Raw genomic sequence first — 24329 nt, 5'->3', positions numbered from 1 at the left:
CACCTCTACAATGTGGTGACATACATTTTACAGCTCATTTCCAGGTCAGGGCTCTGCCTGACAGATAGAGGGTGTCAGTCAAGTGTCCCCAGAATCTGAGGAAAGAATCTCTGTCAGTATTTCCAGGTACACAAGAAAGCCTTTCATTTTACTTTTTTTTTTTTTAAGTTCTACAGACATAAATGATACCAAGTAAACAGGAGTCTATTCAAGGCCAGCAAAGCCAGCAGTCTAGACTTTGTTCTCTAGTGTGTCTTAAAAAAATAACCCCCAACTTTCCTTTCTGCCAACTTCAACAGCACTGCTCTCAGTGTGCAGAGACGCATTCGTGGAGGACCCCGCCTGGGGTGAGGAGCAACGTTTGTGGGGTGGGAAGCTCTGGACAGTGCACAATTCCCAGCAGTCTTCAAGGCCTTACCTCTCTGCGGGTAGTTTCCTCACCTTACACTTGAGGGTCACCATAGGGCTTCCCACCTCAGAGATCCTGTGCCAATCACACACGAGAGAGAATGTGAGTGGACTCTGTAAAGAGCAGTACGACCAGCTGCAGGAGGCCAGGGCAGCCTTAGAGTCCAGCAGAGGTCCTCAGGGAAAACAGCCTTTACCAGGGGTGAGAGGCCAAGAGCTCTCGGTGAGAAGACAGCACAGTCTGTGGTGTTTGGAGAGAGGAAGTCACAGGAAGAACAGAAAGCAGTTTCTGAGCAAAGAGAAAGCAGAGGTATGGAGCCTAAAGAAACCACAGTCCTTGGTATTCAGGACAGACACCCAAAACATGTCAGCAGTTCGAACCTAGGCTTCCTATCTCAGGCACAGGATGTCACACTTCATTCTAGAGCTTGGAGTTGGCACGGCTTCTAATACAACACCAGCTCCTTAACTCCCACAATGTCTTTCATCCACAAAAACAGAAGTCTATCTGAATGCTTCTCACCCACTGAGTATGCCATCGTGGCAGCGGTTTCCTGAATTTATACAGGCAGGAATGCCACAGAAGGTAAAGTTCATCTGCCCACATAAATCACTCACCATTTGATTTGCTTCTTGAAACTCAGCAAGCCAGACTCACCCAAAGGAGGAACTTCAAGATGCCATTGGAATCAACACTGTTTCAATGATCATAAGCCAAACCAAAATAGCAACAGATAATGTTCCCTGAATCTACATTTCTCCCAGGAGCAGACTGGAGAGAAGCTGCTCCCACAGAGTGAAGGGTAGAGCTATTTGTGTGGAATGTGAACCATGTGGAGGCTCTAAGTTCATCAGGTTCCCTGCATAAACCTATTTTCTGTAATTACTATGGTCTGAGAGAATGAACAAGATACATTCATCTCATGACTCTCCCACTCTACACCTTCGATTTCCAGTCAACCAACAATGGTTGTTTAGGGTATGACACATGAAAATCTCCCCATTTTCTTGGTTTCTGGAGGAGTCTCATTCCAATAAGAAGGCAGCTGATGTGCCTAAGTGGGTGAACATGAAATTCCACCTTCTTTAGCAAAGTCATAAATTCCCTCAATTTTCTATAGTCATGGTATTTATCAAAAGGAAAGCTTGACTTCACCACAGAGTGAGAAAAATGTTGACAGCATACCCCGAGCCCCACATATTTAAATAGCATTACTTTCTTCTTTAACTAACACTGATGGAATGCTTACTATCTTCATAGCTTGTTTACTAGAGTTGCTTAAGTCTTATAATGAAGTAGGCTATTATTAGCCCAGCTTTTAGGTTAGGAAAGTAAAACTCAAAATTCTATATGAACTGTCACAAAGATAAAAATATAGGACTAAAATTTTGACCTAGGTCTGACTCAGAGCTCCGATGACTAGTCTCCCTCCCATGCTTCTTTGGCAACGCTCATCTTTCTTTGTTTTTAGAGTTGCACTCATTCAACAAATCTTTGTCGACAGCTTCTATACCACACATGAGCTCAGAGGCTAGCTGCACATTGTGAACATTTCCAGTTCTGTTTCTGTTTCTTCCAGTATCCCACAACCAGTGTCTGCATCCAGGTGCCAGGCTTCAGGCCAAGGTGGAGCAGTGTGCCGCTGGGCCGGGAAGATGCACCTCTGGGTAAGTCACCCCAATTCTCTGTTTGGCCGTGATCCATTCTGAGGCTCGGCCCTAATCCTGAGCTTCTGCTGGCACCTTAGAGGGCCACAATGGTTTCTGCCTCTTCCCTACCAGTTCATCTAGAACCACACCTCAAGTTCTTTTAGTCAATCCTCATCCATGGAAGATTTTCATTAGACTCTGTCTCAAGAAGACGAGTGTCCACATCTGTTAGAATATGGCCATGTCCTAAGCTCCCAGAACAGCATCTCATGTATTGCAGGTCCTCAATAATGGCTGTTGATCAGACAGACTGAGGTCCTTCAGCTGAGCTCCAGACAGGCTCATGGCTGTGCTCCTGCTAGCTAGAATACTGAGATACCCTTTCTTCTAGTCTTGGCATGTTTTAGGAAGATGCTACAGCTCCCTGGATGCCCTGATGCCATAAGACTACCACTCTGATCACGTGCCGTGTGCAGCAGAGCACATCCTCCATCCTCCAAGGAGCACTCACAGTGTGTGTGCGGCACACCCCAGCACACACACAGACAGTTCTCCGTCCCTTCTAGTCGGCCTCATTGAGTCTGTTAGTTAGTCCCTGTCTCGTTATGTGCAGACATGTTCTTACACAATTATACAAAAAAAAAAACTGTATAAAACTTCAAGGTCTATATTCAAAGCCAATCATTCCAGCAGGAAACTGGAATAAGTCACGAAACTGCTCAGGTACAGTATAGCAGATAAACACAATGGGCTTTCATCTGCCATCAAAATAGTCTAAAGACATGATGACATAAAAATGACTATAATGTTTTAAAAGTTATAATATTCTATATAAATACAGCAGGATCCAAAATATGAGAAAACACATTAGAAAGTAAGTTAAAAATGGCTCAAGAGATAGCTTAGCAGTTAAGAGTGCTCGCTGCCCTTGCAGAAAACCTGAGTCCACTTCCCAGCACTCACATCACATGGCTCAAAACTGCCTACAACTCCAGTTCCAGGGAATCCAGTACCCTCTTCCGGTCACTGCAGACAACTCATGTGTACTCATGTGCACATAACCACATATAGATACACATAATTAAAAATAATAATAAAATATTGTTTAAAATGATTTTTTAAAGCAAAAAGCAACAGCTGCAATCTTCAGAGTTGGATTGGGGTGATTAAGATGTTTCACCTGTATTTGCCTGTGTGCTCCTAGATTTCCATATGAAGCATATATTACTTTTATAGCACTACAGAGGCAGTAAATGTAGTGTTGTAAACACACCCTGCAGCAGATGTGAGTGCACCTAGTCAATACCTATCAAGCTTCACGGCTATTCGGTTGTGAAACACCAGCCTCTGGTTGCCAATAAATACCATTAAATAAATCAGACATGTCCAGTTTGTATTTTAATGTATCCCGGTTTTATTTCAAACTAGCGATCAGATCCACAGGATGAAATAGCCCTGCTTCCCAATCACATGACACATAACCGAAGCCTTCTGGAGTACCCTTCATCACACCTTGCTAATTACACTTAAGTGTGGGCCTTACTCATTTCTCCCACAAGGCTCCCAGTTAGCTCCCTAAGGACGTTCCTCGAAGGCTTCACTGGCAGTAACGCAGGAGCTGATGCGTCACACGTGCCTGTACAATTGATTTTCCATGTATACAAGTGAGTTCCAGAGCAGCCGGCGTGCTTCTGGAAAACAACCCGCAGTCTAGTTGACGCTGTCTAGCCCTCAAGGCGTTGGTCCACGAGGTTCCCCCTCTGTCCCTTTCCTCACACTGGCATAAAGATATTTAAGAAAACAGAGAAACTGAGGCTGGGAAGACCGTCCAGCACTTGATGCTTTTGCAGAATACCTGGATTCAGTTCCCAACATCTGCCTGGCAGCTAACAACAGTCTGAAACTCCAGTTCCAGAGGATGTGATGCCCTCTTCTGGCCTCCACAGGCACAGACACATATGCCATCAACACACACACACACACACACACACACACACACACACACACACACACACACTAAAGTAAGTATTTTTTATAAGAAAAGGAAAAAGGAAAGCTCTCTGAGGAGAGCTCTTTGAGGTGGGTAGTGACCCATCTCCACAGTCTGGGGTCACCAAAGTGTCACATACTATGAGATCTTGCTCAGACAGTGAATAGCATGGGCTGGGCCACGGTGAGTTTCATAGACCATGTAGATTTCCTTCATCCTGAGCCGACCTTGACCTTCAGCCTTCCCCAAGGATGTCATATTGATAATTTGAACCTCAATAGAACAAAATAAAACATGTTACTTCTAAGTTCTTCCTCCCTCAAGCCAAGTATAATCATGAGAAAAACATAGAACTATCACTACTGAGGAAAGGCTCAGAAAATTCCTGGCTAGAATTCCTCAACACATGAAGGTCGTCTACACCAGGCCATGGGAGTCACTGCCATCACCAAGAACAGACTGAGGAGATGTGACAATGTAAGAAGTCCAAGACAAGGTCCTGGCAGAGTGAAAGGGTACTCATCCCACTCAGAGAAAATCATCTTTATGGCTTGAACTGAGAACAGATACCACACTTGTTCTTAGCCAAAAGGCCCAGATGTGATAACGTTATCATTTTAAAAACCCAAACACCAATGCTTATTAAACAGCCATTTAATAACCATCTCCCAGGTTATTTATTGATCACCTCCACCAAGTGAAGGAAACATCTGATGGAACTTCACAATAATTAAATGAGGCACCATCTAGTTGAAAGGCCCTATCCACCCACATGGAATGTCAACATGTGGCCCAAGGGAAGAGAACACAGGGTGATGTCGAGCAGTACCAAGGATTGCCATGTGCTTGTCCATGTGCTCTCAGAAGGAAGCCTCCCCTCTGCAGACTCTATGGACTCTGGATGTCCTGTTGAGCAGCCTGCCTGCTTTGCATGCAACAATTACAGCATCCCATCTAACTTTTTTCCTGCTCTCCCGAGTGTGTGGTATGTGTGGCAGCTGGTGTCCTGATGCCTTTTCTTTTGGTTTGATCTCAGTCCTGGTACAGTCTTTCAACTGCATCAGCTGTTAAGAAGTTGTTTGATGTCACCAGTGAGTTCAGATGTCTCACCTGTTCCAATAGTATCAAAGGGTCAGCCCATGATGGGCTGAGGTGCGGCTCCCTGGTAGAACACTGGTGTAACATACATGAGGTTCTGGGTTCACTCTCCAGACCAGAAAAGAACAAAAAGGCAGCCCCTTTCCCATAGACTCCTGCTCAAGAAGGTTACAGGGAAAGCTCTCAACACATCTGAGAAGACATGAGCATTTCAAATGTGCTTCCTCCTTCTTCCTATTGCTCAGTTCAGCTCTTAAATGGTATCTCTTCCCAGAAATAATGTTGCTTTACTCTCATCTTCTCTATGATTTCCCTCTCATAAAAGAAAAACAAACCCCTCTGATGCCCGCACCTTGCCTCTCTTTGCATTCTCCTCTGTCCAATCACAGCACGGTTTCCATTTCTATTTTGTACTTTCACGTCTGGGAAGCAGTGCATGCGTGACTCTCTGTGGGTAACTCTACTTATTAGTCCATCCCAAAAGATGGTTTGATCTCTAAAGTCCAGCAGATATTTTTTAATAGACAAGTATTCTTTCTATGTTTTTAATTTGTTTTGTGTCGCTAGAGATTGACTGGGGCTTCATACATATTAGGAACCTCTCAGCCCCTGTGCCCCATCCTAGTGCTCTTCACAGTCCTTCTAGAGTACTTACTGCTTTGTAGAGGTTTTGGGTGGTCAGAACCGGTGGGGTGAACATGTATGTGTTCATTCTCCTGCTTCTCTAATGCAGCAGATTTTATGACAGAGACATATGGCCATTCAGACGCTGAAAATGCTTTCAGGCAAGAAAGAACTTATTGATGGCCTCATTTTGGCTATGTACTACACGATCAGGCCTCACTATGCATTTTGCACAGCTCAGAATTGAAAGAGTCACAGGGCAAATCTCGTGAACATGGACTCAATATGTGATACCACAAAGATAATCATTGTTTATCCCACAAAAGTGCAATTTCCTTAAATTAACTTTTCTCACGTGAGCCTTAAGAAACTCTCATTTTTCCGAATGGATTCCTCCTCCTGAAACCACCCTCATTTAATTACAGTAAACTTGCTGAGCTGGTTCAGGACTGATCACCTTGTCAAGAGTATGGACGCTGTTTCTTCTATTCTGTTCTATGCTATGCTATTTTTATTCAAAATAAAAATCTTGAACTCTGATTTATAACATGCTCTCAGATGACCAAGCAACTCAGGAGTCACAGAGAATGAAAATTCATTTGTGCACACAGCACACGGCTCCAGCACTATCCATACTGTCCCTAAATCTGACTTTTCATCCTCTTTTAGGAGGTAATAAATTCCTCTCCGGGCTGGAGCGACAGTGATTTCCACGGTTCAGCTGATATGTGTCAGCCCTCATGGGGCTGGAGATAGGTCTTAATTGTATAGTGCTTCCATTTGATCTCTTCCCCTTTCGCTCACCCAAATGATTCCCATTCTCACCTCACTCTCAGCTCGTCAGTTGGGGAACAAGCTCTTGCCTCTCTTTGTTTGGCAGTCTGGCCAGAGCCCAGCTCCCATTTTCCACGCACTTAATGAGCTCTGCCGTGTTCTGGCTTGTGACCACCAGCCTTTGCCTTTGTATATCACATCTCCTGGAGAGGAACCGAACGCAACAGCAAGCTCGGCTGGCACTTAATGAAGGATAAATTGCTATTTGGGGGATAAAAACACCCCAAAACTTGTTTGGATTTTGGGTTTTATGTGAGTGTACATTTAACTTTTGCCACACCAAAGAATGGGTGGTTGTAGCTGAACCTTGGGTATATGAGAATGCTCCAGAAGCAGCAGAATCAAAAAGCCAAGGGTTTCTATAAAAATTTATTTAGTGCGTGCGTGCGTGTGTGTGTGTGTGTGTGTGTGTGTGTGTGTACACTCACCCATTGAATGGGAGCATGTGAAAACCAAAGCATGTTCCCATGCTGCTCCTCCGCCTTTTTTTGGTTTTTTGGATGAAGTTTCTCACAGCACCTGAAGCTGACTGCTCCAGCAAGACCCCACGATCTGCCTGTCTTTGCCCACCAGCACTGGGGTTCTGAGCATGCACACCATGTCTGGGCTTTCATGTGCGTGTTGGCGACTTGTGTTCAAGCTCCATCCTCATGCTTGCATAACAAGCACTGTATTAACTGAGCCATCTCCCTCCCAGTCCAAGTCATGAGTTCTAAAGAAGGTTCAAGATTTTTAATAAGAACACAATTTAGTAGTGTGGGAACTTGGCCCTCACTCCCATTCCAACCACCAAGGTGCTTGGCAAGGAAAGAAAACCCCAGGGAACGCTATATCAAACAAACAAACAAACAAACAAATAAATACATGTACAGCAATCATAGTAAATTGCAAGCAGAGGTCAAAGAGTGAAAAATGGGCCTTTTCTTTCTCCCTTTTTCTTAATGAAATAGACATAAAATACTGCATTTTCTTCACCACGGTCATGCACACATCTGGAAACCACTTTCAGTGTCTCCCAGATGTTTTACATTGTTCTCGGTACAAAAGGCAGAGAACTCACCAAACAGAATCCTTATCCTTAAATACAGTCTAGCAGGGAGTGGGATGAGGAATGAATGATTGCATGAATGAATGGCAGATGGCAATGAGTACTACCAGAAAAAAAGGCACGGTAAGCTTGAAAACAAATAGAAGATTGGGTGCTGTTACTGTCATTGAGACAGTTGGGGAATGCTTCTCTAATAAAATGACATTTAAGCAGGATCTGGAACAAGTGGCAAGCATGTGTGTCTGAAGGAGAGGCACCCGGAGGCAGGAAGGTTTAGCTACAGAGGACTCGCATTCAGTGCTCTTAAAAGAGCAACAGCCTGTCAGGCCCAAGTCACCACACACCAATACTTTCTCCTGTGAGTCCAGAGCAATGATTTTACAATCTATGCAGAAAACTGCTGAAAGTGTGTGACACAACTTTCTCGCCATATGAGCCATAATGAAATCTCTGGTCATTTGAATGCAGTTGTTCACATACACACTCAGCATGTAAGCCAGGTACAATTCTCTTCTTCCACTTACAGCTCCAGCTAGGCACAGTCCTGAGGCTGAGAAGACGATGTGAGCAGAGCGGACAAGTCCACGCCCTCAGAGACTCACTGTCTGAGGAGGGTAGTATGTAAAATAGTGAAAGTACCCGGGACTGTGGTAACTAAAACAGTGCCTGAAGGTGTCCAGAGTACGAGGAAAGGTTTTGCAAGGAAGTGACATGGAGCTAATAAGGAGAGAACATTCCAGAAAGCAGGCAGAAGGTCCTGAAGCGGGAGGGAGCATACAGAGTTCGCTATGTCGGGAGAGTGATGACGAGCAGCACAAGAGCTCAGTCTGGACAGAGGCTGGGGTCAGGTAGGAAATGGGTCTTGCGTGGTCTTGACTAGACTGGACACCACATGAGAGGCATTAGGCAGGACAGAAATAGGACCAAATAAGCACTGTGATGTGACCCCACTGGCTGCACAATGGGAGAGCAGGGACTGTAAGGTGATATTGGTGGACAGGCCGTTGCAGGCATTCAGATGAGATGTGTCCACTGCCTTGACCCTGAAAACAGCAAGGGAAATCAAAAACTATTTAAGAAATAGAATGAGCTGGTCTGGGGATGGGCTCGAGTACAGGACAAGATGATTTCCTAGGGACCTCCTACTTGGCTTTTGAAGTCATAATATTCCATTCACTTCCTTACATGCTTGAGTAGAAAAAAACAAACCAACCAAACAAACAAACAAACAAACCCTACCCCAACTCAGGCACCAAACACCTAGTACAGAAAATCTCTCTACTCATTGGTAGCCAGGCTGGTTGCTAAGTGGTGTCTGGATCCTAGATGTGGAAGTCACGGTGCCCGCGCAGCTTGATAGCCCTTGGCTGAGAAGTCAGCAGACCACATCAGACTCCAGAGAAATGAGCCCCTAGCCAAACAACGCCTTCTGTTTGGACTCCCTTAGGATGACATTTTGCTAGTCATACCTACAAGGAAATCAGCCAAGTGGGTGACTCATTAACATTTTCTTCTCAAGAGAACATACAACAAGGATCCTCTTTAAAATGGTATTTTTAACTGATCTGTACTGGTGTGTAGGTATGTGTAAATGGGTGCAGACGTCTGCAGAGACCAGAAGAAAGTGTCAGAGCCCCTGGAGCCAGAGTTACAGACAGTTGTGAGCTGCCCGATGTGGGTGCTGGGAACTGAACTCAGGTCCTCTTAACAGCTAACCCATCTCTCCAGCCCCACAAAGATCCTTTTAGAATAGAACAGAGCACCATAAAACATATAATCCACAGGAGCGCCAGCAGTGATCTGGAAGAATGTCAAGTACAGCACTTAGGTTTGAAGTGGGGTGGGGACGAAAAGATCAGAGATCTAATCTCACAAACAAACCTTTCTATGAGTCCGTCCTTCATTAACAGTAATGAGGGTGGAGAGGAAGGCCATCTTTTTCCTACCAAGAAGACCTTGGGAAATGACTTCTCAGAAGGGAGCAGGCACAAAGATGAGGCTTAGCACCTGTACAGACATGCTCCTCCTCCCGGCTAAAAAGAGCTGCTGTCCAGATCATGCCCAGGATCCCAGGATGTGGTTATAAATGATCTAGAAATGGAATGAAGCTGCATGGATCCTTGTATGTCCCTCCAGGAAGAACCTCAGATGGATTTAGGCACCCTAACGTGACCAGAGTGCTAGGCTACTTCTTGCTGCTGACAGTGAATACAGCCACCATAAACACAGTTTCTTACCTTGAGTACAGGCACATATGTATTATTTAGCCTCCTGCCTGTGCTTCCAAACCAGAACACTATAGAATTGTTTGCCTCCTGGAGACACACCTTTCCGTGGCAAACAGCAGCAGGAAGATGCAGAACGTTGTAAGTCTATTCTTCTGTAGGAATTATCTTAAACTCATTTTAAATTGAGACCACACAGTTTCACAGTGTCCAGGGGAAATCCATCAGAATGTTAAGGATAAAAGACTAGCCAGGCGGTGGTGGCGCACGCCTTTAATCCCAGCACTCGGGAGGCAGAGCCAGGCGGATCTCTGTGAGTTCGAGGCCAGCCTGGTCTACAGCGCAAGATCCAGGAAAGGCGCAAAGCTACACAGAGAAACCCTGTCTCGAAAAACCAAAAAAAAAAAAAAAAAAAGACTAGATGTCAAATATATTCTGGTTTTGCAATCTCCCTTGTTCTCCTAAGCTCCTAGACCTCTTGGTGAGATGGGCAAAGCTGGGCCACTTTGTGTATCAGGAACAACAGAATAATTTAGTTAAAAACTATAGGCTTTGGAAACAATAACAACCAATCATGTAGTTGGAATTCACACAGCTGATCCTTGAGTAGCACTGAGATGAGCTAAAATGCCATAAAGAGTGTCATGTAGTATCTGAGCTACCTTCATCTTTTAGGAGAAAGAAGAAAAAACCCACAAAAGACAAAAACTACTGAGCTACTAGCAGAATTTGAAGCATGAATCCAGAGGAGCAATCAGAATTCTCTAATCACATAATTCTATTTTGAATCATATATTATGATTGTTTTCAGAAGCAGTGATGCATGATGTTAAGAAAGTTAAGAACTATTGTCAGTTGGGACAAAGCAACTCCCTTTATCAGCCCATGAAATGATCCTATAATAACTCTCCCATCACATGGACAGAAGCAGATAATTGATAAAGATTCCCCACCATAGTAAGACATTCACACAGAAATGACATCAGTGAGGGATGCTACCAGCTGGGATGGTTTCACAAAGATCAAGTAGCCTCAGGGCATAGACTAATCAGCTGGGATCTAGAGGAGGCTGGCTGCTAAGTTCCAAGAGGCAATGTCATCCAGTAGAGAGTTTAGCCTTGATCTGCATGTATTGCACACACTGCCCTCAAACTACCCATCTAGGATTCTATTAAAACAAGACAACAAAAAGTCAAAATAATTTTCCAACTCTATATTTCTAATATTCCTATAATCACTCCATTTCCATTGCATTTTGGATGGAGACAAATACATTTCCTTCCCAATATTTGAAAGTAATTGATAAGAGCACAATTTACTCCTCTGGAATGGGAATTCAGTGTTGTGAGCTGACAATGTCAGTGGTACCCAGGATCCTCTGAAAGCAGATTCTAAGGTGGCTTTTCTTCTCGGTGTGGGTTACCTGCTCCCAGAGCAAGAAGGCCTCATATAGCTTTTAGAAGGCTTGATCCTCTCTCCTTCAAAAAATATCTGATGCATTTCTAGGAAACACGTAGAATAGTTATAAACCGTAAGACAACGTTGTCTTAGTCCATGAGTCTTGCTATACAAATCCCTGGAGAGGTCCTGAACAATAGAAGTCAGCATCTCAAGATCTGGAGGATGGGAACTCCCAAGTGCCATAGACTGGGGCTCTAGTGAGATGCAGTCAGTGGTCTAACATCTTCAGTAGAACAATGACTCCAGAGTTGATGCTCTTAAGCACTAGTCCTCTGCTCCCTCCATAACAACAATAGCTACAGGACATTTTTGTCTGCCTCACACATTCTTTCACACATTAGCAATTATATATTACTATTGCCAACAAGCACAGGTAGAACAAGAAGGTACAATAAATGTGAGACAAACACCATTAAGAATCGGGACAGAGGAGTCTTGTTAGAGACCTGCCCCAAAAAACCTTAAAAAAAAACCCAGACAAAAACACCATCTGACTTTTCTAACTGTTGAAGGGTAGAAGGAAGTTTTCACTATATGATTTAGTTCAACACCATATTCCTGGCAAAGACCATGGGAGAGCCAAGTGATGGACAGGACTGTAAATTAGGGGTTCCTGTTTGGCTATACAGACAACTTCACTCGGGTTGGTCCAGAAGCTGCAGGGAGGCCTGCCCTGATCTCTCTAGGCTGTGGGAGAGATCTGCTCCTTAACAGTGGGTACCACCTTCAAGGGGCTGGGCCTGAGTTCTAACGGTGCACAGGTTGTGGATGAATTCGGCCTCTGTAACGAGACCTGATTCATCTCTTGAAAGAAAACCATCTTAGATACTCAGCATGATCGATCACATGAAATATTGCTCTAAAAAGTGTATTGTGTCCCATTCTTGTATTTTCATGAGATGCACTGATTACATCTTGCTTTCCAAAGGAAGACAATTCATTTATCCTCATGTTCCTGTGTTCTTTTATTTATAATTCATTTTAGTGCAAAGCACCAGGTTAAGTTCTAGCACACCTTGAAGGATGAGGTTTAGAACACTTATTGAATTCATGAGATGGCAGGGTAATTTCAGTGCACCCTAGCAGCCAGTGTCTCCAGTCTGGCTCCACAGATTTCCTCTCAGTGCCCGAGCTGAGATGACTTGTCTCTTTATCACTTATTCAAAGGTGACTCAGCTCTCGGGTACAAGCCCACAAGGACTGGCCACCAATGCTTTGTCGTTAATGGTCTTCATTTCCAGGGAAGTCAAATGTTAAACTGATAGACTGATTCATTCTCCACATCCTGCCCATCCTGAACTCTAGATGGATGTTTCTCTTTATCTAGGAAAGCGACTCAGCAGTTAGGCTATCTTTAGTTCTTGGTCAAGGACAATGTCCTCACTCCTTGTCTCCAATATGGAAATGGACATAGAAATCACTGAGGACATCTTCTTTAAAATAGGCTTCCCCGGGCAACCTTGAGACGGCCTGGGTGATGCCATTTCTAACCATTTTCCAGGTGATGACAGGCATCCTGTGGGACAGCAGGCCACACTTAGGGTGAGGAGGGTCCAGTCCACAGAGGAATGACTGTGCTTCCAAGGGAATATGGATTCCGCTACTTGAAATGTTCGCTCTGCTTTCCAGTAATAAAGGATGATCTGTGAGCTCTCCCTACTGCATGTGTTATTAAAAGCCTGAACGATTCTCACAAATCTATGCTCCATTCTTAGATGATTCCGTGTGTAAGCTTCAGGTTAGACAAGGCTATCTCACCTCAAGGAGAGAGGTAGACCACATCTCCGTGCATGATATTAAAGGCAACCATTCCAAGACTTAGCTGTGTGTTCTCCAGAGGTCATACATCTACAGCATAAGCAACTAATGATTTCCAAGTCTCCAAAATGGCCAGACATGAGGGTTCAGCAAAGGACTCACCAGCTCTGGCTGCTTTAGATGCCAAGTTGTTGCCACTATGGACACAGCAGAAAATGCTGCACAGATTAATGACCAAGTAGATGCAGAAAACCAACTTAAGGAAAAAGGATAAATTCCTTTTTATCCTTTATTCTGAGGGAGGATGGCTCACTTAAATGAATGAATATTTGGGGGTCAAGGTCATGGTGTGTGGTGTTCTGAGGGAGGAAAGACTTTAGCACGAAAGAATTAGTTCTCATTAGCGTATCAATAAAGATAAACAAATAATAGTTTAAGATATACTTAAGGAGAGAAGCTTTTCAACAAACTTCTCAAATTTCTGTTTATCCTCTTAAATTGCTTGGTAAATTCATCATTCTAAGTCTCTTTGAAAGGTCAGGTTCAGCCCAAGCCTCCTCTGAAAATTAATGAGGTTTTAATGTACTCAGAAATGTAGAAGTGGTGTCAAGGTTATTTGATTGGCCTGACCCAAGAACTTTCTAGAATAGCAGGATATTTTGGCTAGGTTTTTATCTTTCATTCATCTCTTATGGGCACCATTACTTAGTTGATTATTTGTAAACAACTAAATAGCCTTTTCCTACCTTTGTAACTTGCCTGAGAAGAGAAATAAAGCATGACAAAACACTGATGAGCCCCAGCTTAGCAGGTAGTTCCTTCACTTTGAGGGGATCCTCAGATTTAGAAAAGGAGCTCTATGTTAAACTAGAAATACTAACCAAAGATCAGGCCACTGAAGACCTGAGCTGAGCAGGAACTGCCACTCTTTCAGCAAGTAAATTGATCATAGCTGTCAAGACCTTGGTGTCAAAAAGTTGTGAGTTCAACTCCAGGTTGTACTCTACTGCCAAAGTGGCCTAGGACAAGTCAAATCTCATTTGCCAATTCATCTGCAAAGCAGAAATGCTAAATAGCTCCCCCTTCTGCCATGCAGAAGCCTGAGCGATTGTCCATACATACAACACACGTTTGTAGACATGTTACGCGCTAGTGTCGGATCTGTTGCCAGCCCTTGCCCCTTAAGAGACTCATCAAGCAGAAGTCAAAAGAGAAGAACCGCCACCCAAGTCACACACTAAAAATGTGATAGTCTTGACCACGGGATGCAAAGAGATGGGTCTTTAAGCTATCCTAGCAAGAGCTCACCTCAAGTTCAAGTCTGGAAAGTAGTTAATATTCTTTGCCTGCTTCTCAGTTCCTAGGCTAACGGGGCTTTTCCCTAGGGTGCCCAGTCTTTCACCTCACCATGTCTAAAATGGTTTATTTTTCTTCTAACAGTAAAAATGGGAAATGATGTGTACAGTTTTAAAACTGTTAAAACGCAGATATTTACTATTTCTTAGAATTTAATTTGGAGGATAATTTTTTGTTTCACTTTTGAAGGCAGGGTCCTATAATGCAGTGCAGGCTGGCCTTGACTCTACAAATCTCCTGCTTCAGCCATTCTTCCAGGAACCTGTATCCAGCATGGGAGAATTTTTAAAAATATATTCTACCTCTAAACCCACCGTGAAAGTGTTAGTGAGAACTATGGTTTCTTTAACAGAATGAACTTTAAGAGTAATTTTTAATTATGTGTAGGTGTTGTGTATGGTATATGTGTGTACATGAGTATGGGAGTCCATGAAGACCACAAGAAGCCATCAGATTTCCTGGCACTAGAATTAATGAGTTGTTGTGAGCTGCCAGTGTGGGTGCTAGGCACTGAATTCCAGTTTCTGTCAAAGCAGTACATGTTCTTAACCAATGATTCCCCCTCTCCAGTCCCCACAATCAGCTCTTAACCACTCCTGTATACTATAAAGAAAATGTATGGCTTGAACTGCTACTATCATAGAGAAAAATCCGATCCCAGGAAAGCATAGAGCTCAGTCAGTCAAAACACCGAACTGAGACAGACGACAAATATATGATGGGTTTCATATATACGCACACACATTGTACATAGTTGGTAGATAGACCTGTGGGCAGATATAGACATAGACGCTATAGAAACACACGTGCACTTTCGCGGCCTGACTCTTCCCACTGCCTTGTTTTTTAAACTAATAATTAACACCAGGCACTTTGACTATGTCTACTCTTATCTAAATCACTGACTGTGTGCAGGGACAGTTTCACTCTTATTTATTACAGAAGGAAGTACTAGCCACAAAGAAGTTGTCCCCAAGTGCTCCCAGACTCAGACTGAAATCTGAGCATCTGGCCTGGCCCTTCCAGGAAACCTGGGAAGGAAACCTCTCAGAATCGTGGGAGCCAAAATTAGCTCTTCCAGACTTTGGTGGGCACAGAATGGGCACAAGACGAGAGTCTGGCACCAACATTGTTTGCGTCCTCACCCTTGCCCTTCCTGAGAAGCAAAATCCTAAAAGGTTTGTGTCCTTTGTCAGCAATGGGTATCACAATCCCAGTGAATGCCTGAATTTGATGTGCAGAAATTCAAAGATCCTTCCTAGAGACAGAGACATGGAGTAGAGTCAATTCAGCTTTGATGGTGGAACGGACATTGGAAGGGGAATGATGTAAATGGTGATCAGGATGCAGAGAGAAAGGCCATCAATGCCACTCTAATGACCAGAAGCTCAAAAGTAGAGGCCTGGAAGTTGTATAGGTTTTAGGCCACACTTCAAAGGTACAGTTGACCAAGGTATTATTCATCAACCTAACAAGCCACTCATAAATAAATGCTTCCAGACCAGAAAATAATATTCACACAATGAGCTTTTTGTCTGGGAGTTTGCTAGCTTGCATTTCTGTCGGCAGGCTGTGTGTGCATGTGGGTATGCATATACGTGTGTGTGCGCGTGCATGTGTGTGTGTGCGCGTGTGTGTGTGTGTGTGTGTGTGTGTGTGTGTGTGTGTGTGTGTGTGTGTGTTCTCCTTAACCCTCTATCAACATGGGCTTCTTGGCCACATCTTAATTTATGACATATTTACTCCAATGATTAACTGTAGACATTAGTCTTGTTCACACAAGCCTTTTCTTGAACAACAGGTAAATGAGACCCCAAGAAGGGCGGCAACCAGGCTCCTTAAGGATCTCCTGCTCTCCCCACCTCCCCATGCAATGAACGCTGAGCTACTCAGAGGGCAAGGCACCCAGCATCCCCTCCCAGGGAGCACTCATTGAAGGGAGTTGGGGAGTTTGTGACAGGATCCCTCAGGGAAGGAGTGGCTGTGGAAGTTCCGAAGAATCTTGCAAAGCACCTAAGTGGGTACAAAATGGTAGAACAAAATGTCCTCAAAAATTAAGTCTGAATATTCCTTTCCTCCAGCTGAAGTCACAAGAGGGGGCTGCTGGGGAAAATCAGAACCTGCTTCCTTTAAACCCCTTTTAAGAGCAAATACAAATAACTCGGCCTCCCTCCAAAGAGGAGGATGGCTGTCCTGTGTTTTCATTAACTTCCACTGTTGTGACACATCAAGAGAAAGAGGGAGATGAATGTCCCCAGAAGCTGTCATTGAAATGTCTGATAATGGCCTTTAGAGCATCGCTGGTGTCCCTGGGTACCACACATCCAAATAAAAAAGGAATCACATGGCCCTTGACAGAAGCCAACAGGGGAATCTGTGCCTCGGGTGTTCCTACTTGGCTTTTGTGATAAATAGCTAATAAATAGTTTTTTCCCTAATATTGTAGTCAATTGACCTCCAAGGGCAATGTTCAAAATTCCTTCCTTCCACCCTACTCCATTGCTCCTTGTTGCCCTTGACCCCAAATGCACAGCCTGTGTCTTCACTGAAACAGGAAATACAGCGTCACAGAGCAGGCAGCTTGCTGCAGGGCCACTGGAGCTGCAGGTTAGTGGTCTTCTGTCTGCTCAGAATAGAGCGAAATGACAGATTATTCACCTGGCAGATATTTGCATAGACTCCAGAGGAGTATGGTTTATCCACTCACAAAAGCACACAACTGCAGCTCGGAGAAGAAATCATTTCCATTCAACAAACACACATAAAAATCTTGAGAAAGAAGCACTGGGCACGTCGGGTAACCAGCATGTAAGTTCCCTGTGCTGACATGGAACACGCCCATATATGCTGGTTCCATCATTGGAGACAGGCAAGTGCATTGTTTTTATTGTATGTTATATAAAAACACACTGTGTCCAAGTACTAAGAAATCTGTGATCAGTTACCTAACTATCTATCACATGTAAGTATTTTGGACATCAAGATTAGAAGAATTATATATTGAAATAAATTGTGACATCTTTGCTCCATGCCTATTTTCAGCTTAAATTGCATTTTAGATAGGAGTCTCACTAAGTTTTCCAGGCTAGCCTCCAACTCCTGATCCTCCTGCCTCAACCTCCTGAGTGTTGGGGTGGCAGGTATGCACTGCCATGACAAGATTACTCTTATTTTGAACTCAGACATATTCAGGATCTACTGAATAATAAAGATTGTAAAAATGCAATGCAAGGAAATGGGCGAACATTTAAGACAATTTTTATCTGAATTTCTTGTAGGAAATTTTCTCTGTGTAGCTAGAGAACCTAGACAACCTCTATGAGTCAGACCCTGGAGGGCTTCCATAAAGGCCAGAGTGAGTCCTCAGACCACAGTTCTGTCACTGTTAAAATGGGCATAATCCTATCTCCTCTAATTTATGGAGTCATTGTCGAGATTAAGTAAATATCGCATATTTTTATGAAAGCCTCTGTAATCCTCGAGACCAATGGTCGACTCTATCGTCCCAAAGACATGGTAGAGAAGACACCTGGAAAAGGTGTACTCCCTTACCAGAGTGTGTAACAAGGTCCTAAAGTTCACATGAGCTGTGAACTTTATCTTGTATTTCGCTACATGGACAGTTTTAGAATCATGTTTGTGAAACGTGTTTTCAAGAACAGCAGAATTTCTTCATTCTGCTCTCCTCTAGTGTAGACAACAGGAGGCATCGTTTCGTGGGTTACCAGGTTTCTGGCTATTGTTGACTACTAAATATGGTCTTTATAGGGTCAGTCTCCTTGATTAGGGCATGCAAACAGACGCGATTGAATAAAAAGCTATGCATACCCCACTGAGCTTAGGCCCTCCAGACTCAACTAGACACAGAACTGGTATGGTCTTTTAAAAGTTGGTCTTTTTATCTGCTTACTCAGTACCAGTACTAGAGAAACAGTAGGATAATGCCCTTGATCTGAAGGAGCTCCATGCTAGATTAGGAGACAGCAGACTGTGAGGTCAGTGAGCCAGAAGGTGCCAGAAGGACACAGTACTCCACCAGAAAGCCTGTGGCCTGGGGCAGGTGTTAAGCTTATAGGGGCACTTGTCAAGAGAAGGTGGGGCTCAGGAAAGGGTTCAGCACTTATCAAGAGAGACCATGCATACACAAATATACATGCTTCCCATGGGAGAACCAGCAGGAGCCAGGACATGACCAAAGATGAGGAGAGGAAGCAGAGGTCAGGTCATAAAAACAACAAGATGGATCTGTTGCCCCTGAGGGATCAGGCATCCACTCAAGTAGGGCAGTGGCGTGGGGCCTGTAGATGTCAGGCAATCATGCACTGGCAAGGTGGGTAGAGGTAGACCCCCAACTATCTTTCTTCAAGAACATTCTTCTGTCATATCAAATACTGGAGCTTCCTGTGGATAAATGTTTTACTACTAAAAAATAATTGATTTCAAGATATATGTAAAGATGAAGGAGAATCTCATTTTTCAAACAATAACAAGGGCCAAGGCCAGCATGGTGGCGCATGCCTATAATCAGAGCACTTGGTAGGTGGAAGCAGGGGGATCAGGAGTTCAAGGCCAGCTTCAGCTACCTAAAATGGTAATGAAATTAACCACAGTCCAGAGCATTCTCATACAGAAAGTGCTCATAATCCTTTTAAGGATTCAATACAGAACAGTTGTATGCTTTGGTCAGTCTCTACCTGAGAGGGTCATGACACTGGGAGGGAAACAGTCAGTTTCAGTCTGAACACAGAGGCAGAGCTGGTTTGGATCATCAGTCAAAGGACAAGGTGGGTTTGGATGTGTCGCCTAGGGAATGCCCTCCCTCATCAGGACTGGCCATGTGCAGGCCCACAGCAGGCCTGTCACAGATGTGGATCCAAAATTCACCATGTCTCCATTTCCGTAAACTGGGACTAGGAACTGGGAGAGTGCGCAGCAGTGAAGTGCCCACCTTGCCATCCTGAGGACCTGAGCTTTATCCCGAGCACCCACTTAAAAAGCTGGGGGTGCCAACATGTGATTGTAATCCCAGGGCTGAGGAGGAAAGTCCCTAGGGATTGGTGGCCAACCAGAGTCCTGTGTGAGATCCTGTCTCAAAAAATAATGTGGGAAGTGATTGAGAAACACAGCTGGTGTCAATCTCTGGTCTACACACACACACACACACACACACACACACACACACACACACACACACACACACACACAGAGGGATGGATGGAGTGATGGTTCTGCAGTTAAGAGCACATACTGCTTTTGCAGAGGACCAAGTTCAGATGCCAGCATCCATGTTGGGCAGCTCACAACAGCTTATAACTCCAGCTTCCAGAAAACCCAATACCTCTGGCTTCCTCATGTACCTAGACTCATATGCACATATTTACCTGCAAACAGACATACACATTTTTAAAATAATAATAAATCTTTAGGAAAGAGAAGGAGAGAGAGAGAGAGAGAGAGAGAGAGAGAGAGAGAGAGAGAGAGAGAGAGAGAGGATGCTCATGACCAGGCATGGTGGCACTCACCTATAAGCCTAACACAGGAAGCAGAGGATATAATAGATTTGCTGTGACTTTGGCTATACATCAAGACCCTGCCAGAGGGAGTGAGTAGAATGAGAAACATTCTAGAACAAAGTAGAATGAGAGAGGGGGGACAGAGAGAGAGAGAGAGAGAGAGAGAGAGAGAGAGAGAGAGAGAGAGAGAGAGAGAGAGAGAAGGGAGGATCCAGGAGAGGCAGAGACTAGATGAACCATGATAGAGAATTCAGTTTGGAAGCAGGAGAAACTTCTGGAGCCAGATGCCGGTTGTGATCGTACAATGAATGAACTGAATAATGTTACCGCCTTCGAAGCTGTCCTTAAAAGTGACTAAAATGGCTCCATCTGCACTCTTCATGTCTCTGAACAGAAGGAAAGAAGTGGGGCTGGAAGGGCAGTGGTACCCAGTGGAGATGAACTGAGTTCCATATTCTGCCTCCTTGAAATGATGCACAGATCAAACTCAATTTCACGAGAAAGCCTTTAAGGAAAGCCAGCCAATATGTTAAGGGCCTACCAAAGGCCATATGTCCCAGTCAGTGGTATTATGCAGCCATGGTCAGGGTTCCTAAAACAGAGTGCGTTCTCCCTAAGGGAGACTGAACTCTTCACACGATTTAGTTCCTGGCTCTTCCCTGTAGTGTGCACAGACATGTTTAGTGTTATAATTACTATTGTGCTAGCTTGTTTGTATTTATTTAGGGTCCAAGGGAAGCCAGCTACCATGTTTTCATTCCTTCGTTGCAAATGGGAATGGATTGGAAATTCTGTGCATCACCTTGGAAATGGAGCAACAGGACATGGTTATCAAATCCTGCTGAAACAGAGCTCGTCAGAAGAAGTCATCCCAACACTACCCCCTGCCAGTCTACTCTCCTCACCCTAGACCCTCAGCAACAAAAATATGAACTGCATTTGCTTATCACATACATCCAAAAATATCCAAGTGGATTTTTATGAAAATGCATTTGAGGTTAAACTTACTATAGAGATAACAAATTCAATCTCAGTGCTCAGGAAATTGGTTGTTCTTTGTAAAGAGCCTGAAATGTTTTCTATACACAAATCATTCGAAATTGAACAGCTCTAAACTCTGCACCTATAATCCTGATGGAGTTCCATTCTGCAGGTTACAAACAACAGCTCAAGAATAAAGGTCATTATGTGGTAGTAACTATTGATGTTTAATTACTTGACAATACTTTACAATCACCAAGACATTCTGAGATCCAAAGACGGTATCATGAGGGTGTTGTGTGCTAACTGACCTTCTAATTCATGCATTGTTAGAAAATGGCAAGAAAGCATTTGGAACTAACACAAGCTAAAGTGGGCACAGAAGTGTCCATCTGTGTCTGGCCCTGATAGGAAGCTTCATCATCTTTTCATTTCATATCAAAAATACACGTTATTATGGACGTGGAGTGTGGCCCATTGGTAGCGCCCTGACTTTCTGATCTTTGGCACTACAAAGAAGAAAATAGAAAGTATCATTCACGGAGGCACTGGGAACCTGCTGAAACTTGGTGTGTCTAAATGAGCAAGTGGGACAAAAGGCTCCTGTGCCTGCACCTTCAACAGAGCTGCTCTGAGTGATGCCACCAGGGCGGAAAGATCTCTCCGTGCTATGAGAGGCATTTGGTACACATTATCTTGCTAATGGTTCTGTAGACAGAAGAAACCCTGGAGACCATTTCAGCACAGTCCATTCATTATATACACTCTCCTTGACTTATGATGGATTAAATCCTTATAAACTAACTGAAATCTCTTTCTCATACAACTAATATGCTGAGCAACACAGCTGCAATCATGCTCAGCTTATGGTGGCCTGTACTTGAGCAAAATCTAACACAAAGCCTATTTTAAAATAAAGTATGGATCATCTCATGATATTGATTATTGTATCAAACATAACAAACAGCATGGCTATTCAGAACCACTTTCACACCTCTGTGGAACTGAAAACTCACATCAGAGACCATTTGACCTTAAAGCTAAGTTACAGAAAAGTTAGTAAGTTGCCTAAGTACACACACTCATGACACAAGAAGAACCATCTGTCTACATCTAGTCCTGCCTCACCTTTGCCATTGTCCCTGAACCGGGCAATCAACAACCATCAGGCCCTGGTTACTACTGTTTTATCCCCAAGAGTCCTTTATTCCCTTTCTATATACATCTATCAACTCTTCAGACTCAAGCAGACCTCCACAGGAAGCTCTCACAGAAGTGTCACTGCTCTTGCAGAGCCTGTAACACACATGAAGTAACTGACTTGTCCTGCTTCCTGAAGACTGGACAGCATGATTATTCCACATACATAAATGCTGTGAAGCTTATTATCAAGATGGGTACGGTTATAACTTAACCTGTAAAGTGTATAAATGTATTAAGTTAGAAATAAAAGGTGTTCCCCCTATCAGTGCCTGAGGCATGTGGGAGAGCTGCCCCTATCCCCCACCAGCTGTAACACTTGGGAGAGCAGGCCCTGCACCTCACATGGGCAGCACAATAGAGTCAACCCCACTGGTGGAAGTGTGGGTTTATAATTCATTATAAAAGAGCCCTGAAGTTGTAAGCATGGGAGAGCTGTCCTTATTACACATCTGTCACATGGCAGCATGGGTGGAGGAGAGATGACCACTCCTCCCTCCCCCCATCAATGCCTGAGCAGGGGAAGAGCTGGCCCTGAGGTCATAAGAGTGGGAGAGCTGGTCCTGTCCCTTATCAGCTTCAGCACTCGGGAGAGTGGTCCCTATGCCACACCTGGGCAGAACTGTGGAGCTTGTTCTGAAGGAGTAGGTGAGGGATGTCTGACCCTGGAGACATGAAAGCAGGAGAACTGGCCCTGCCCCTTGCTCATCACTGCAGGAGGTGAACTAGCCAGAACAATGCAGGAGAGCTCACCCTGGTGGTGAGGACAGGGGGAACAGGAGGGCTGACCAACCCTGCAACTACCCAGACCCAGAACCAGGGTTATGAGTTGACCCACTGCAACATCCACCCCCACCTATGTTCTGCTGGAGCATGTGAAGGGAACGGTCCTGCAGACCCAAAGCTGTAGGATTTCCACAACACGGGGCAACAGCAGGGTATCCAGGAAGAGTTCCAGTGAGGGCCCAGCATCATTAGTGTAGCAGAAGTCAGAGGCCTCAAACCAGACCAATGACTCTTTGCAGTGAACACTTTCAAGCAGATATATGGATAAAAGGGTTTACTGCATGACTGCATGCATTACTACATGATTCACTGTGTCACACTACAGCTTCCACGATGAGACTGAATTTTTTCCTTCTCTTTTTTTTCCCTTTTTCTCTTAAATTTTATTTTATTTTGGGGGGAGGTTGCAAGGGCAGAGGGTGGACACAAAGTGACAGGGAAATGACTGGGATGGAGATGCATGATGTGAAAGACACAAAGAATAAATAAAGAGAAGGAAAAAAAACGAGTTAAAAAGGGTCAGGTTTCATCCCTAAAGTTTTGTATGTATATGTGTATGTGTATATATCTATGTATGTATGTGTGTGTGTGTGTGTATACACACCACCTGAGAGGTCAAGGTCTTGACTCAGTGGCTTTCTATCCAGACTGTATCTGAGCCCAACAATAGCCTAACTAAATTCAGATCTCTCTCTATAACTATAAACAAAGCTTTGTGCGCACCATAGCATCTTAAAGGCATTGTGCCAAAAAAAAAAAACAAAAAAAAACAAAAAAAAAACTGTCCAATTTTCTACTCCGGACAGTATTTGAATATGCTGGCTGTTTGAATGTAACCATCCAGTGACCTTAGTACTATCACTAATTGCTTTGAACAGGTGAGGTGTCCTCTGTCGGACAGCACAAAAACTGTTTTTTGAGGATCAGTATCCCACACTTGGCCCACCAGCTGGGTTTCTAGGAAAGAGAAGAGAAAGCCCCGAAGCCGTGTTTTATGGAAAGAGCCTCCAGATGCAGCCGGGTGGCAGGCCAGAAAGTTGCTGCAGTGAGGACAAGCCCCCCTTAGAGCCTCTGTCATGTCTGTGTCCTACTGGATAGCCTGACTCCAGTGCAGGAGGAGTTCCTTGTAAGGAAAGAAAAGAATTCCTGAGTTAGAAATTGGGAAAAATATCTGGTGAAACAAAACATTTCAAATATATCACTGTGTCCCTTCCAGAGGGAGGTGTGGTCAGTGGAACTATGGAGCCTCCCAGTCACTGGACACTGTGCACACAGCCACCTTTGGGTGCCACTGAACACATGTTGAGAGATACGAATACTACAGAGCAAATGCCAACAAGGTGAAGACAAGCACAGGGGCCTCCCCCTTGATCCAACTCCTCTTGCTTACAAGGAGA

General features: G+C 44.1%; 1 protein-coding gene and 1 pseudogene across 6 annotated transcripts in view; both read right to left on the bottom strand.

Moving 5' to 3' along the window:
* Tnik (TRAF2 and NCK interacting kinase) overlaps positions 1 to 24329 on the bottom strand; it is a 419460-nt gene that overhangs the window by 285403 nt on the left and 109728 nt on the right. The window lies entirely within an intron of this gene.
* Positions 4513 to 4653, bottom strand: LOC128106860 (uncharacterized; annotated as a pseudogene).

Source organism: Peromyscus californicus, unplaced genomic scaffold (assembly GCF_007827085.1).
Source record: "Peromyscus californicus insignis strain IS unplaced genomic scaffold, ASM782708v3 Scaffold_9__1_contigs__length_137607984, whole genome shotgun sequence".
Lineage (NCBI taxonomy): Eukaryota > Metazoa > Chordata > Mammalia > Rodentia > Cricetidae > Peromyscus > Peromyscus californicus.
This window is presented reverse-complemented; position numbering and strand designations above follow the sequence as displayed.